The sequence below is a fragment of the Myotis daubentonii genome, chromosome 2, assembly GCF_963259705.1.
Source record: "Myotis daubentonii chromosome 2, mMyoDau2.1, whole genome shotgun sequence".
In the NCBI taxonomy this organism is placed as follows: Eukaryota; Metazoa; Chordata; class Mammalia; order Chiroptera; family Vespertilionidae; genus Myotis; species Myotis daubentonii.
This window is the reverse complement of record NC_081841.1, coordinates 209,521,658-209,536,683: the sequence shown is the minus strand read 5'-3', so window position 1 is coordinate 209,536,683 and position 15,026 is coordinate 209,521,658.

Genomic DNA, 15,026 nt, shown 5'->3' with positions numbered 1-15,026 from the left:
TCCTTTTTCTCCTCATCCTCTCCAGCACTTGTCAGTTGTTGATTTGTTGATGATAGCCATTCTGATAGGTATGAAATGGTACCTCATTGTCATTTTGATTTGCCTCTCTCGGATGATTAGTGACTTTGAGCATGTTTTCATATGTCTCTTGGCCTTCTTTATGTCCTCTTTCGAAAAGTATCTATTTAGTTCTGTTGCCCATTTTTTGATTGGGTTGTTTATCTTCCTTTTGTTAAGTTGGAAGAGTTTCCTGTAAATGTTGCAGATTAAACCCTTATCGGTGATAATATTGGCAAATATGTTCTCTCATGCAGTGGGCTCTCTTGTTGTTTTGTTGATGGTTTCTTTTGCTGTACAGAAGCTTTTTATTTTGATGTAGTCCCATTTGTTTATTTTCTCTTTAGTTTCCATTGCCCTAGGAGCTGTATTGGTGAAGAAATTGCTTTGGCATATGTCTGAGATTTTGTTGCCTTTGGATTCCTCTAGTATTTTTATGGTTTCCTGTCTTACATTTTAAGTTCTTTATCCATTTTGAGTTTATTTTTGTGTATGGTGTGAGTTGGTGGTCTAGTTTCATCTTTTTGCATGTATCTGTCCAATTTTCCCAGCACCATTTATTGAAGAGACTGCCTTGACTCCATTGTATGTTCTTGCCTCCTTTGTCAAATATTAATTGAGCATAGTGGTTTGGGTCGATTTCTGGGTTCTCTATTCTATTCCATTGTTCTATACGTCTGTCCCTGTGCCAGGACCAGGCTTTTAAGAAACCTTTAAATGCTCAGAATTGGAAAAATTGTTATTCTAATTACATGGCACACTCTCTTCACTTTCAGGGCATAGCTTGCTTTCATTTATTTATATATTTATTCATTTTTCATGTAAAATATTATAACAGGCACAATGAACACTGAACTCAAACTAAACATATGTTCCCCTTCAATCCATCCACCTGGTATCATACTCCTTCCCACCTGATTTTTGTGATAACCATTTCTTTATTTCCTCTTTATATGGTTCTATTGGTTTGCATGTATTCCTTTAAAAGTATGGTTTTTATTAATTGTTTTTAACTCTCTAGGAAGGTATGCTGTATGTAATATTTTAGGGTGTCTCTTATTTAATATTATTTTGTTAAGATCCATGCCATATTTAAAAATGCAATTTCTTTTTGCATTTTAATTTATTTTCTTCTAGTTGTGATGAATTTGATAAAAACCCAATAATAATTTAATTACATTAATTAATTTGTTTGCCTCATTTAGTTTGTTGCCACTGGGACAGATTTATAAAAAGGCTGAGTCTAAACTTGGTTTCATTTGTCATGGCCACAAAATAGTGAAATCTGTTAAATTCATCCTTAAATTAATGGAAATGTCTTTGCTATCATCTAGTAAATATCAGCAATAAAATATCAATGTTGCCATTTTGGCTATGCATGGCAGAACATTTCCTCCGATGCACCATGATGAGACAATTTTAAGCAAAATATCATATATTTGATGAATTTGTAGTTATCATCCCCCTAATTAGAGTATGCATAAAATATGTGTTAAAGTAGTAAATATTGCATGTGCCAATGACAAGTGCTTAGAAAGATGATAACTTTGGATGATCTCTCAGATCAAGCAAGGCTGAGAGGAGAAACTTTGTTATATTTGACTATTCAAATATTTATATATATCACACAATAATGTCCCTGGACTAGAAAGATTTTTTTTCAGGTGTTCTCCAGCTCTAGGAAAAATTTGGGGCCTGATAAAACAGAAACAATTATACTTGCCCAGTTTCATAAGAAAGTATACAATTTCATATGCATTTTTCATCATAAGGATGTTTTTCCAGATATTTGTGTCTTTCCTGGACAGTGGCTTTCCATGGCACCTGATTCTCTTCCAGAATTAGGATAACCAATTTGAGGCAGTTTGCCTGGGTCTTCTCCAATTTAATACTGAAAGTCCCCCATCCCAATTGGGGCCATGCCTGTAAATGGCTTTGTCAAGCACCTAGATTCATAGATAGTTAGGTCATCTATCAATAATACATGTATTTCTGGTGATGAATTTCAGATATATCAGGTTCTCATTTACATTTTAATATAACATTTGTACTATTTCTAATTCATATTTTATAGTATGTATGGAAAACCTAAAATATTAATATTTAAAATCTACCCTTTTAACTACTCTGAATTATAGAATATTTATAGAGTCATTTTTTATTTCTTTTAAGTATATATAGTAATTTGAGTTAGAAATATTTTTCTCATTATGCTTTAATGAAGAAATGAGAATGATTTGTAAATGGTATTTCAGTAGTTTGATGCAATGAATAAAAATAATTTGTCCTATAAATACTTAGATTTAAAGAACTTCCCCTTTAATTTTATTTCTCTAAAAGGGTTTAGAAAAACATATTCTCTCTTAGAGATGAAATAAAGAGTAGTAATTTCAAGCATGTCTACTGGAATGAAGGCTCATCGACACAAAGGCTGGTTCTTCCACATACTATTTTGTGACTTGGGAAAGTTGCTTAACCTCATAGAGACACCGTTTATCGATCTGTAAAATGTATAATAATTAGTAGCTTCCTAATAGGTTGTTATGAAGAGAAAATGAAATAATATATGGTAGTCACATATTATAGTTCCTGATACATAGGAAGTTTTCAATATTTTGGCTCCAAGGTAAGTTGAGCCCAGATTTGTGCTGGAATAACATCAGCTCTATTTACTTATGTTCTGTAATAGGAATACAGGCTTTAGAATTAGGTGTGTGTGTGTGTGTGTGTGTGTGTGTGTGTGTGTGTGTGAGTGTGTGTGTGTGTGTGTACATATTTGAGAAAGGAATTCTGGCATTCTGGCATTGCTGGCCAATTGCCCTTTAATTGAGAGATAAGGTGGAAATGGACAGGTAAAGTGAGGTAAATTATTTCTTCTATTAACTCACTGTCTTATGTCTAATTTTTATCAGGAGATGGGCAACAAACTGACTATGTTTGCTCATGTTTACTTTCGTCTTGTAGATATGTTTTACCAAAGTAAATGTTCAGATTTTAATTGGTTTCAGAATGATTTAATCAGACAGTGTTTATTATGCTCAGTCATAAAGAACACACTGTGATAGGTTTGCCATCTGTTCAGGATAAAAGTGAAATCCCCTTTGAAGAAGTGGGCAGTTGATAGCAAGTATTTAATGAATGTTTAATGTTTTTGTATCTGTGTGAGGGGCTTATTGTGATAGTAACATAAATGTTGTATGAGCCTAAGGGATCAATCCTAGTGTTTCAATTCTTGTTAAGTCTCTGTTGGATATTATATTTTAAAATTCTCAAGTTGTATACTGAAGTGATATAGGATAGACTTACTCCTACTTGGGAATGTAGCTTCACTCAATTTCTGTTGTGAATCTCTATTCACTCCTGCCTGGCTACTGCCATCAGCCCAATGAGTCTGTTGATTGCTACATGGCTTCCTCCAATCTTCCTTTAGATGTTGTTTTTTAAAATTATGCTTTATGGATTTTAGGCAACACTTTTTATCTATCTGGAATCTATCCTGAATTACCTTCCTGCTCAAATATGCAGTAGTTTCCTTACTGATACACATTCTAACAGTATTTATTTCATGTTTGAATGACCTTGCATTCTCCTTCCTGTTTCCAAAGTTGGGCCTATTATAGTCTCTGCACGTCTTCTGGAACCACTGTTGTCTCTTCAGATTGAAGAACACAGTCCTAGTAAACTCAGTGAGAGGTCCAGCCAGGGAACAATTTTCTAATTTAAGGCTGCCACTGCATATCCTTTAGTTTCCCCTGGGATTTCTGATTGAGGCTGTTACGAGGGTATTATAAAAGGAAAAGGAAGAGGAAAGCTTTTCCCCAAATGTGATATCATTAAGTACATAAACTTGACTTCCAATGTGAAAATTTAGTGTCTTTTCTTCAATATAAAATGCTATTTGGCACAGTATATGTTTCCCAGTGTCATGTTGCTATCGAATAGTTGCTTATTTGTCAGAAGCTATTTGTCAGTTCCCTCAGTATCTGCAGGAGGTAAGTATGCTTCAGTGTTTGTAGAAGGAAAATTGTGTGCTCACAGGGATTTGTGCAAGTGCTTTGCAAAAAATATGACCTTATTTCTGAACACTTGTATAATCTGAATGAGTATAATCAGGGAATTTGCTACATTTCTTGCTTATTGGGACAGCTTAATCCTTAGACATAAAAAAATTCCCAACATATATTTTATCCCCTAATTATTACATTTTCATTTAAATCTATGTAATTTACATTGAAATACTTTCCAAAGAAAATCAGGTAACTATGAGAAGAGATTATGTTAATGTAAATGTTAGGGTACAGTAGCATGCACATACTTTGACAATGGCCTTGCAGATAGAAGAGCAAGTCAAGTGAGATATATGAATCAGAGTACTTTAAAAAATATGTTTTTATTGAATTTACAGAGAAAGAGAGAGGAAGGGAGAGGGAGAGAGAGAAACACTGATGATTGAGAACCATCCATCAGCTGCCTCCTATTGGGGATCTAGTGCACAACCTGGGGAATGTGCCCTGACCAGGAATCAAACCAGTGACCTTTTGGTGTATGGGATGATGGTCAACCAACTTAGCCACACTGGCCAGGGCTAGAGTACTTCTGTCCTTACTATCAGACTAAATGCAGTTTTGGTGATAGAGATAATTTTATATGAAAAGAAGTTCAGAGACAGGCAGTTTCGGGGCTGATTTAACACTCAGGGGTGCCAAGGCTTTGTGTCTTTCTATTATACAGGGTACAAATTTTGTCCCAGGAGATTCCAGCAGACTTCCCTTTGCACCTCACTGCTCAGAATTAGATGACATGCCTACTGCCAAACCACTCACTAACAAGGGCCTAGGGAGGGGAAGGGAGAACAGTGATAGGATGGGACCAATCATGATGAACACCCTGAAGTTCCCCCCACCAACCCTCACTTCCCTGAGCATGTTGCCACCTCAACAAAATTGGAGTTTTAATAAGGAAGATTGGGATAGGGTGGAGATGGTTACTGGGTATAACAAATAGTGTTTGCTGCACAAACCAGTCAAGAGCGTGGCTAGAAACAGCAGGACACTCTAACCATGGACTATACAGGCCAATCAAAAGCATGGGCAGAAAAAGCAAATGACTTTCTTTGACTATTTTACATATTTTGTTCAAATTCAAGGACACATTAAACCAACAAGCATAATATTTCTCAATTGGATGGGAGTGTCTTTAATTGTTTTCTGCTATATTTATGATAAAAATATTGAGCCTCCCTAACTTATCTTAGGAAATCTCTATTTGGTACCAAATCTGTCAGGTGAAATGTGTCTTGCAGGGTAAATTATTTTGCAATAATATTATGCAAATACAAATATCCATACCAGTAGTATAATGCAAATGCAAACAAGGCTCAGAGGAATTTTTGGTAGCATTTGCTTAATCATGAAAGCTGAAATTGGTTTATCTTTGATGCATTAATTGTCTTATGTTGAGGGAATTTAAGGGAATTCTTCAACTCTTTGAGAGCCAGACTGTTAAATAAGACCTTAAAAACACTTTTAATTATAGAACACTCATTAACAATTTCCATTTGAGTTTTAAAGTTTTCAAAAATCCATGGCATGGGTAGTGAGAAACCTGCTTTAGTTACATTTTGTGGAGAGGATGTATTAAACATTAGGTGACACTGTATATTTTATCTATCTATATAAAAGCCTAATCAACCAAAACGACCAAACAACCTGTCGCTATGACGTGCACTGACCACCAGGGGGCAGACGCTCAGCTGACTGACCCATCCTAGCGGCCCACCAGCCCAGTGACAGCCACTCACTCCCTCAGTAGTCTCGCAGGTTCAATTTCCAGAGAACGGGCCAGGCACCTATGGACCAGTGCCACTAGCACAATTCCGACAGTGCTGCCGGCCTCCTGGAAGTTGGCCTCAGGCACCGTGGCCGCTTCCCCTCCCCAGATGCTCTGCAAGGAGGAACTAATAAAAGTGGCCGCCAGGTGGCTCCCGACAACCTGCGCAAACGTCAGTGGGACAGATCCAGATCTTGGGCTGGCAAGGGCATCCTACTGCCCACCTGGAGGGCTGATTGCATTCCGGCCCCCTGCCCCCTCGGGATGGGCACCAGATGCAGGGCTCACTGCTGGCGAGCTCCGCTGCAGTCCCTATCAGGACTGACTGGGCACGAGCCCATGGTAGGTGCAGTGGGACCAGGATGAGCGGGAGCAGCAGGCAGGAGTGGCAGGCGGCATTGGACTGCCAGTTTTGGCCCAATCCCTGCAGGCCATGCTGAGGGACCACATCCATGCACAAATTCATGCACCTGGCCTCTAGTTTTAAAAATAAAGTATCATACAGAGATATAATCTCAAAATTGCATAGTCACTAAGAGCACAGCCTTTGGAGCCTGTCTGGGTTTGAATCCTCACTCAGTCACTTATGAGTTATGAGATTTTGAGGCAGTTGTGCCTCAGCTTTCTCATCCATGAAATGGGAACATTAACCTACCTTGGAGTTATTGTGAGGATTAAGTTATTTTTATGTTATTCTAATGGCATCTGGTATATAATACTTAAGTGTCAAAAGTAAAGATATGGCTTGAATTATAGGTATATGCTTTTCTTATTAAGTACATTAGAGTAAAACATTTTTTTAAATATATTTTTATTGATTTTTTACAGAGAGGAAGGGAGAGGGACAGAGAGCCAGAAACATCGATGAGAGAGAAACATCGACCAGCTGCCCCCCGCACAACCTCCTACTGGGGATGTGCCCGCAACCAGGGCACACGCCCCTGACCGGAATTGAACCTGGGACCCTTCAGTCCGCAGGCCGACGCTCCATCCACCGAGCCAAACCGGTTTTGGCAAGTAAAACATTTTTAAGAAAAAATTATTCTCTAAGTATTAAACATTTCTGTGGTATGTAACATTTTGTAATTTTTTCACTCATGCATGCATACATGGAAGCAATCATTTAATACATTTAAATGAGCATCTATATTGTATTATTTCTTCCAGATGTAAGCTTATTGAGAGTAACAAGAATTTCTTAACACTCAGATAACACATTGTATCACTCTATGAGGCTGATCACGAGGTAATTAGTAATGTACATGGAGAAGTTTAAATTGACAAATTCATTGTAAGGAATAATTATGAAGTTTTTTGATGATCATTTAGGTATGAACATGGGATAATACTGTTGAGAGGTGAAGAGGCATATGAAAGTAAAAGTGCTTTATGAGTCACAGGTCCTAGAAGAGGGAGGCATGGCATGCCACACAAGGGGTCATATGGGAGGAGCTCCAAGGGAGTGGGCTCAACCACACAGGTAAGGAGCCAAGGCCAAGGCCAAGGAGAGGGCCTGTGGGCAGGTGCCTTTATTGGGAGTAAGGGTGGAGTAGTATTGATGTTTGAATGTCACCTAGTCAGAGTCAGGGGAGGGAAAGGGGAACTTGTGTCAGGGACCAACCTTGTTGCAATGGGAAACCTAGTTGCCTGGGCAGGGTGTTTACAGTCTGTTTATGGAGAATGTTGAGGCATCAGGAAAATAAAAAGTTGTAAATATTTACCATATACCATTTCTATCTCCATGGAAATGACCAAAGTATCCTTTGATAGATTGGACAAAAAAGATGAGGTACATATAAAAATGAAAAACTAACATTTGTAACAACATGGATTGATCTTGAAAATAACATGCTAAGTGAAATAAGTCAGGTGGAAAAAGTTAAGAACCACATGATTCTTTTCATCCTCCTATATAATAAAGAAGTAATATGCAAATTGACCATCACTCCAACACACAAGATGGCTGCCCCCATGTGGACACAAGATGGCTGGCAGGGGAGGGCAGTTGTGGGTGATCAGGCCAGCAGGGGAGGGCGGTTGGGAGGACCAGGCCTGAAAGGGAGGGCAGTTAGGGGTGACTAGGCTGGCAGGGGAGGGCAGTTAGGGGCAATCGGGCCTGCAGGGGAGCAGTTAGGCATCGATCAGACTGGCAGGGGAGTGGTTAGGGGTTGATCAGGCAGGCAGGCAGGTGAGCGGTTGGGATCCAGCAGTCCTGGATTGTGAGAGGGCAGTTGGACATCCCTCAAGTGGTCCCAGATTGGAGAGGGTGCAGGCTGGGCTGGGGGACACACCCCCCGTGCACGAATTTTGTGCACCAGGCCTCTAGTCCTATCTAATAAAAGAGAAAAATGGTAATTGGCGTACGACGATACCCTTTTCATTGGCTAATCAGGGCTATATGCAAATTAACTGTCAACTAAGATTGGCAGTTAACTGCCAACAAGATGGCGGTTAATTTGCATATGTAGGCACAATGCAGGGAGGCGAAAGGGAAAGCAGGAAGAAGCCCCCTGCCACTGACAGTGATCGGAAACCCAGGGGTGAGCTAAGAGCTGGGGGGCAGGGCAAAGGCGGCCCTGGGGCCACCTTTGCCCTGCCCCCCAGCCATGATCGGAGAATCAGGCGCCTTTTCCGCCCTGGCCAGTGATAGCAGGAAGTAGGGGGGGAGCCAGCGATGGGAGCTGGGCACGGTCGAAGCTGGCAGTCCCGGGAGCTAGGGGTCCCTTGCCTGGGCCTAAAGCGAAGCCCACGATCGCGGGGTTGCTGCCGCTGCGGGTCCCCACTGCCCGGGCCGGATGCAACCACGGGGAGCTGGGGGTCCCCTGCCCAGGCCTGACACCTCTGCTGGAGGCCTCAGGCCTGGTCAAGGGGCCGATCCGGTGATTGGTGATCGGAGGGTGATGAGGGTCAACTCCTCTGGCCGAGGCATCAGGCCTGGGTGGGGGGCTGAGCCAGGGATTGGGGGGATATGATGGTCCCCTTGCCCAGGCCTGAAGCTTGGGTCAGAGGCGTCAGGCTTGGGCGGGGGGTGGAGCCAGCGATCAGAGGGAGATGGGGGTCCCCTGCCCAGGCATGATTCCTGGGCCAGAGGCCTCAGGCCTGGGTGGGGGCCAGAGCCAGTGATCGTGGGGAGATGGGGGTCCCCTGTCCAAGCCTGACACCTCTGGCAGAGGCGTCAGGCCTGGGCAAGGGGCCGATCCTGCGATTGGAGGGTGATGGGGGTCAACGCCTGAGGGCTCCCAGTATGTGAGAGGGGACAGGCTGGGCTGAGGGACACTCCCCCCCACACACACACCCAGTGCACAAATTTCGTGCACCAGGCCCCTAGTATAGAATATAAAACTGAAGGCAACAAATGAACAAACAAGACAAACAAACACTCACGGACACAGACAACAGAGGGAAAGGGGGGTTGGGGAAGTAGTAAAGGGTAAAGGGGGCCAAACATATGGTGATGAAATGAGATTTGACTTTAGATGGCAAGCATATAATACCATATATAGATGATGTATAGAATTGTACACTTGAAATCTATATAAATTTTATTAACCAAAGTCCCCCAATAAATGTAATTTAAAAATGAAAAAAATGCCATAGGTACTATAATGATTTCACTAACTGTCCATTAGCACTAAAACTATAAAATTAAGTTTTTAAGGACAAAAGATGGTTTGCTTTGTCTTTCATGGCAAAAATAAACAAGGAAAATGATCATAAACTAAACAAAACTAAAGGAAATAACACTGAAAAACATCAATAGACCTATGTGAATATGTGAAGGATTTTGGTCTGGAGGGCAATGGGATTTTCCGTGAAGATGAGCCAGGTCATGAGGGTGAGATGTGATGAGTAGAACACAGTGGGGATAGGGTGTGGAGGGCATCTTCAGGTAGTGAGAAGACCTTAGCCAGGGTACCATGCTAGTCATCATCCTTGTGGTTGTTGATATGGACATCCTATATAATAAAAGCCCACTGACCAAAATGGCAGAACAACCAGAACAACCAGAGAACAGAACAATCACGGTCCCTCACCCTGGCTGGCAGCCCCTCAGTGAGCAGTTAGGGGCGATCAGGGAGGCAGGTAGAATGGTTAGAGGAGATCAGGCAGGCAGCTGGGTGGTTAGGGGCGATCAGGCAGGCAGGCAAGCAGTTAGGGGCCAGCGTCCTGGATTGCGAGAGGGATGTCCAACTGCTGGTTTAGGCCTGATCCACAAGAATCCCTGCAGGATCGAGCCTAAACCAGCAGTCAGACATCCCCTGAGTGGTCCTGGAATTCAAAAGGGTGCAGGGTGGGCTGAGGGACTCCCTCCTCCACCCCCCCCCGGGCACAAATTTTGTGCAGTGGGCCTCTAGTTGTTATAATAAGGAACCACCCTAATTGAAGTTAAATACTCAGGGTGATGCTAATGGGATAATGGGAAGGAAACTTGAATACATATGTTGAGGCTTGATCCGAGAGGACTGTGAAAGCCAGAGAGAATGTTTTTAATCATAGGTGTTTATAGGTGAAAATGATACTTGTTTTTTTTTTTTTTTTAATTAAAGAAGAGGGCACTGTAAAGTCTGCAAGGAAAAAGAGAAGGCACAATTGTCCTGAAATTGGTGGAAAGTGATGGAAACCTGAACTGCAGGGAGTAGTGACAAAATAGAATGGAAGGAAAAGATATGAAAGATACTGAACAGTCTGTGTCAATACTGATCAGTATGTATGTGAATGGATTTATGTGACTGTATTATTCACTGTGTTACATGCTGGTGTTCCCCTTTATTAATGCAGAAAATGAAAGGCTCTTGATTTGGGCTCACAATTTGGATTTCAACTTAGGGATGTCTGACAGCTTTAATCATATTTATTCATAGCCTTTAAAAAGGTAGCAGATTGAAAATAAAATTATGGCTTTTATTTCATGCAAAAAGTGTGGATTCAAGTGAGGACATAGGGCATTTTTTTTCTTCTGGTTTTAGAGACTATATTCAGATTTTCTTTTAATTATACATCATTACACTATTATGAAGAATATTCAGAAAATTCCATAAATTGGCCTATGTCATTTTGTTCTTGTGCCTCAGAGTAGCGTACTGGAAAAAAACATACAGTTAAAGGAAATTTGCCTGGGTTTGGGTGACCATCAAGTTCTCAAGATTGTGAATTGTAGTTTGGCCAAAAACATTGAAGAAAGTTCTCTTTGGTTTAGATTCCTCAATCTCTACTGCCATTCACAGTGAGGTGATGTGGATGGGTAAATTAGTATGTTATAATGAGTAACAAAGTTAAAAAATTGTGTTTTAAAAATGTTTGGTAAGAATCCTTAGGGAAATGATTTAACATTCTTATTCTCTTAAAAGAAAGAGAAATAATGGTAACAAAAGTGGAATCACATACATATAATACAAATCACGAATTCACAATCCAAAAACAGGCATAAATGCCCAAGAAATATTCATATAACTCCATAAGGGGACAAATATAAGAATGTTTGAAGCAGTGTTGTTTGGCTATGTTAGTATATTTTGTTAAATTCCCACAGGAATATAATTCCTTAATCAAATGGGACACCTTTATCAATTTAGCCAAGACCTATTTAAAGAGAACCTACTATTTCTGAGTTCTGTTCTAGATTCTTGGAACACATCAAAGCCCAAAACAAAGATCCTTATCCTTCCAGACATTCTATTCTAGTGACGGGAGAGAAAAACAAGAAACACAATATATGAATGGGTTATATTTTGTGTTACAATCTGATATGTGCTGTGGAAAAAAATAAAACTAGAGCAGAAAAGAGATGAGAAGATATGAAAGATAAGCAGGAGGAAGGGGGAAGGATGTAGTATTAAATTGGTTGTCACTGAGTAGATGAAATTCTTAAAAATGATAAAACTTAAAGAGGTGAGGAAGTTGACAAGACATATTTAGGGGAAGAGTATTCTAAACAGAGAAAAATAGTTTTAAACACAAGCCCTGAGGCAATGAGGGTGCCTGCACAGCAAGAGGCCAGTGTAAAGGGGCTGAGTTGGGGAGAGGGAAATAGAGATGAAGTCAGAGAAGCAATGGAGTGGCTAGAACTTGTAGAGTCTTTTGAGACATTGTAACAGGTTTGGATCTATTGTAAGTGAAATGGAGAATCACTATATGGGTTGAAGCTAAGAGGTGATATGATCTAACAGTTTTAAAACGCTCACTCTGGCTACGCCATGACTAGACTGTAGAGAGGCTGGGCTAGAAGCAAGATCTAGGGCAGTAAACCTTAGGTAAGAGAGGTTGGTGGCTTGCATAGTGGTGAAAAGTGGTAAGACTTGATTGTATTTTGGAATTATCTTAAAGCTGGAGCCAATAGAATATCCTGACGTTTATATACAGAGTGGGAGAGACAGAGAGGAGTCAAATACAACTACAGAGCTTTGGCCTGAACAACAGGAAGAATAGAACAAGTTGACAACAACTCACATAGGGAAGGTTACAGGTGGATCATATTTGGAGAGAAAAATCATGACTTTGATTTTAGAAAAACTGAGTTTGAAATGCTTTATGAGACATCCAAGTGGAGATTTTGACCAGTGAGTTGAATATATGTCTTGAATTCAGAAGAGTGGTCTAGGCTGGAAGTACAGAATGAAGATTTGCTAGCATATTGATGGTACTTAAAGCTATAAAATTGGATGTGAGTCCAAGGAAGGGAGAGTAGATAGGGAAGAGACCAAAGGCTGAGAACTCTAAAACTGAGTTCAAGAACAAGAGGGGGGATTGGGAATGTGAAATTAGTATGGCAGGAAGAAATTCAAGCAAGTGGTAGCCTGAAAGCAAGGATTGGACAAAGATGTGGTACATAAATACTATGAACACTACTCAACTATAAGGAAAGAGGAAATACTGCCATTTGCAATAACATGGATGGACCTTGAGAATATTACTCTAAGTGAAATAAGTAAGTCAGAAAAAGCTAAGAGCCATCTGATTTCACTCATATGTGGGATATAAAACAGAAACTCATAGACACAGACAATAGTATGGTAGTTACCAGATGGAAGGTGATGAGGGAGTAGCAAAGGGAAAAGGGGGCCAAATATATGGTGATGGAAGATAATTTGGCTATGGGTGGTGGGCACACAATGCAATATAAAGATCATGTATCACAGAAATATACACTTAAAACCTATGTGATCTTATTAACCAATGTCACCCCAATAAGTCTAATAAAATAAATAAATAACATCTGCTATGTTACTTTAAAAAAGGATATATTGAACTGTTGATCAAAGATTGAAATCAATAATAGTGATATAGAACCAGCTTTGCACTGTCTATAAAATTATCTTGGTAAGATCTTTTCTTTTGTATTACTAAATGAAGTTTGTTTAGTAATACAGACATTCCATTGAGAGTAGGACCAGGAAAAGCTTTTATTTTTAAAAGAATTATAAAGGTTCCCTTTAAAAACATAAGAAAAAATCCTAATGTACTATTTATTTTTTATATACATGTACTTTGATTAATAAATTTTTAAAAAAGAGAATTTGAGTTGACTTTCAGGCATACATGAGGTAAGAGGGAAGAAGTCATAATAATAATATAAAGCTCAATGGAGGATTAGGGGATAAAAGTATGACAGAAAGTCATTTTCATTGTAAAAGGGAATCAATACTTTAGCTTGGACCTTCTAGTAGCTAGAACAGAGAAACAAGCATTTGAAAGAATCATTATGTCTGTGAGATAAAAATAAGAACTATTTCTGATACAGAAATCATAAAAACATTTTTCTCATGGGTTCTTATAAAAGGACTCGGTATGTTTTAATGGATGGTCTAAACAATAACACCCTATGATACCCAGAAGTAAATTTAATTGCATTATTTCTCACCTTATGAGATAATATCACAGAGAAATTTCATCAAATAATTCTGTGAGGAACCATATAAATTTTATTAACCTCTGGATTGATCTAAGGATAACATTAAAGTTTTATATTATAGTCTCAATTTTTCTTGTCTATTCCCTCTTATATATGTGGCTAAAAATATGTGTGTATATGTAGCTGTGTATTTATGGTAACTGAGGATGATTTAAATGCTTAATGAAGACAGCTCTTTGGACTTCTATTTTTTCCCTTTTGGGGAAAGGAAAGGTGACAAGGGAAAGACGACATATTTCTAAGAAGCGAAATGAAGGCTTTATGTATGTGTAACACATGTAAGTCACACACTTCCTTCCAGGTGATGAAGCCTGTTATCCTTCTCAAGCTAGATTCTCCCACCATCTGGACCTTTATGCTGAAAGTACAGGCAATTCTTATGCCACATTAGAGTAAGAAGATCAAATTCTTTTAGCCACCCAGCCATTAAATTATACAGATAGTCTATGACTTACGACAGTTTAACGATTTTTCAACTTAAAAGGGTTTATGTTAGATGACTTTGCCCAAATGTAGGTTAATGTAAGTGTCCTGAGCATGTTTAAAGTAGGCTAGGCTAAGCTTTAGGTTAATGCATTCTCTACTTAAGATATTTTCAACTTACAATGGGTTTATCAGGTTGTCACTCCATAGTACACTGAGAAAAATACGTACTCTAGTGTTCAGTAACTTTTTAAAAAAAGTGAGCCCTATTATTATAATATTAATGCACTTGAATTTGATATTGTACCATGTCTTTGAATTAATCCTGTTGTTAGAGTAGAGAAAGTAAGAATCCCAGAGAGAAGTTTCTATAGCTGCTTTTCTTTGAAAGAAACACTGTTATTGAGTATTGAAAAACAACTTTCCAAAATGCCTGCTATTTTTTCTCCTGTTCTTAATTAGAAAACGGCTTGGGCTGAGATGACTTGGAGAAGGAGGAGGAATATAAAGAAAGACATTAAGTTTAATTATTATAACTGTGAGACTTATTGCATTTGGAGAAAATATAAAATGCTAAGTAGGGGATTATAGGAAACTAAAGATTCACTTTTTAGTTGTTGGGTAGATGTAACTGGAGTCATACATAATTACTGCCAAATATACATTTGAGTAGTAATAATAATAATAATAGTATTTCAAGTAAGCACAGAAACAAAATATAGAAAGAGTTCATTTTCTCTCTTTTATCTTTCAAAGACACACCATAGCCCGTGGTCAGCAAACTGCGGCTCGCGAGCCACATGCGGCT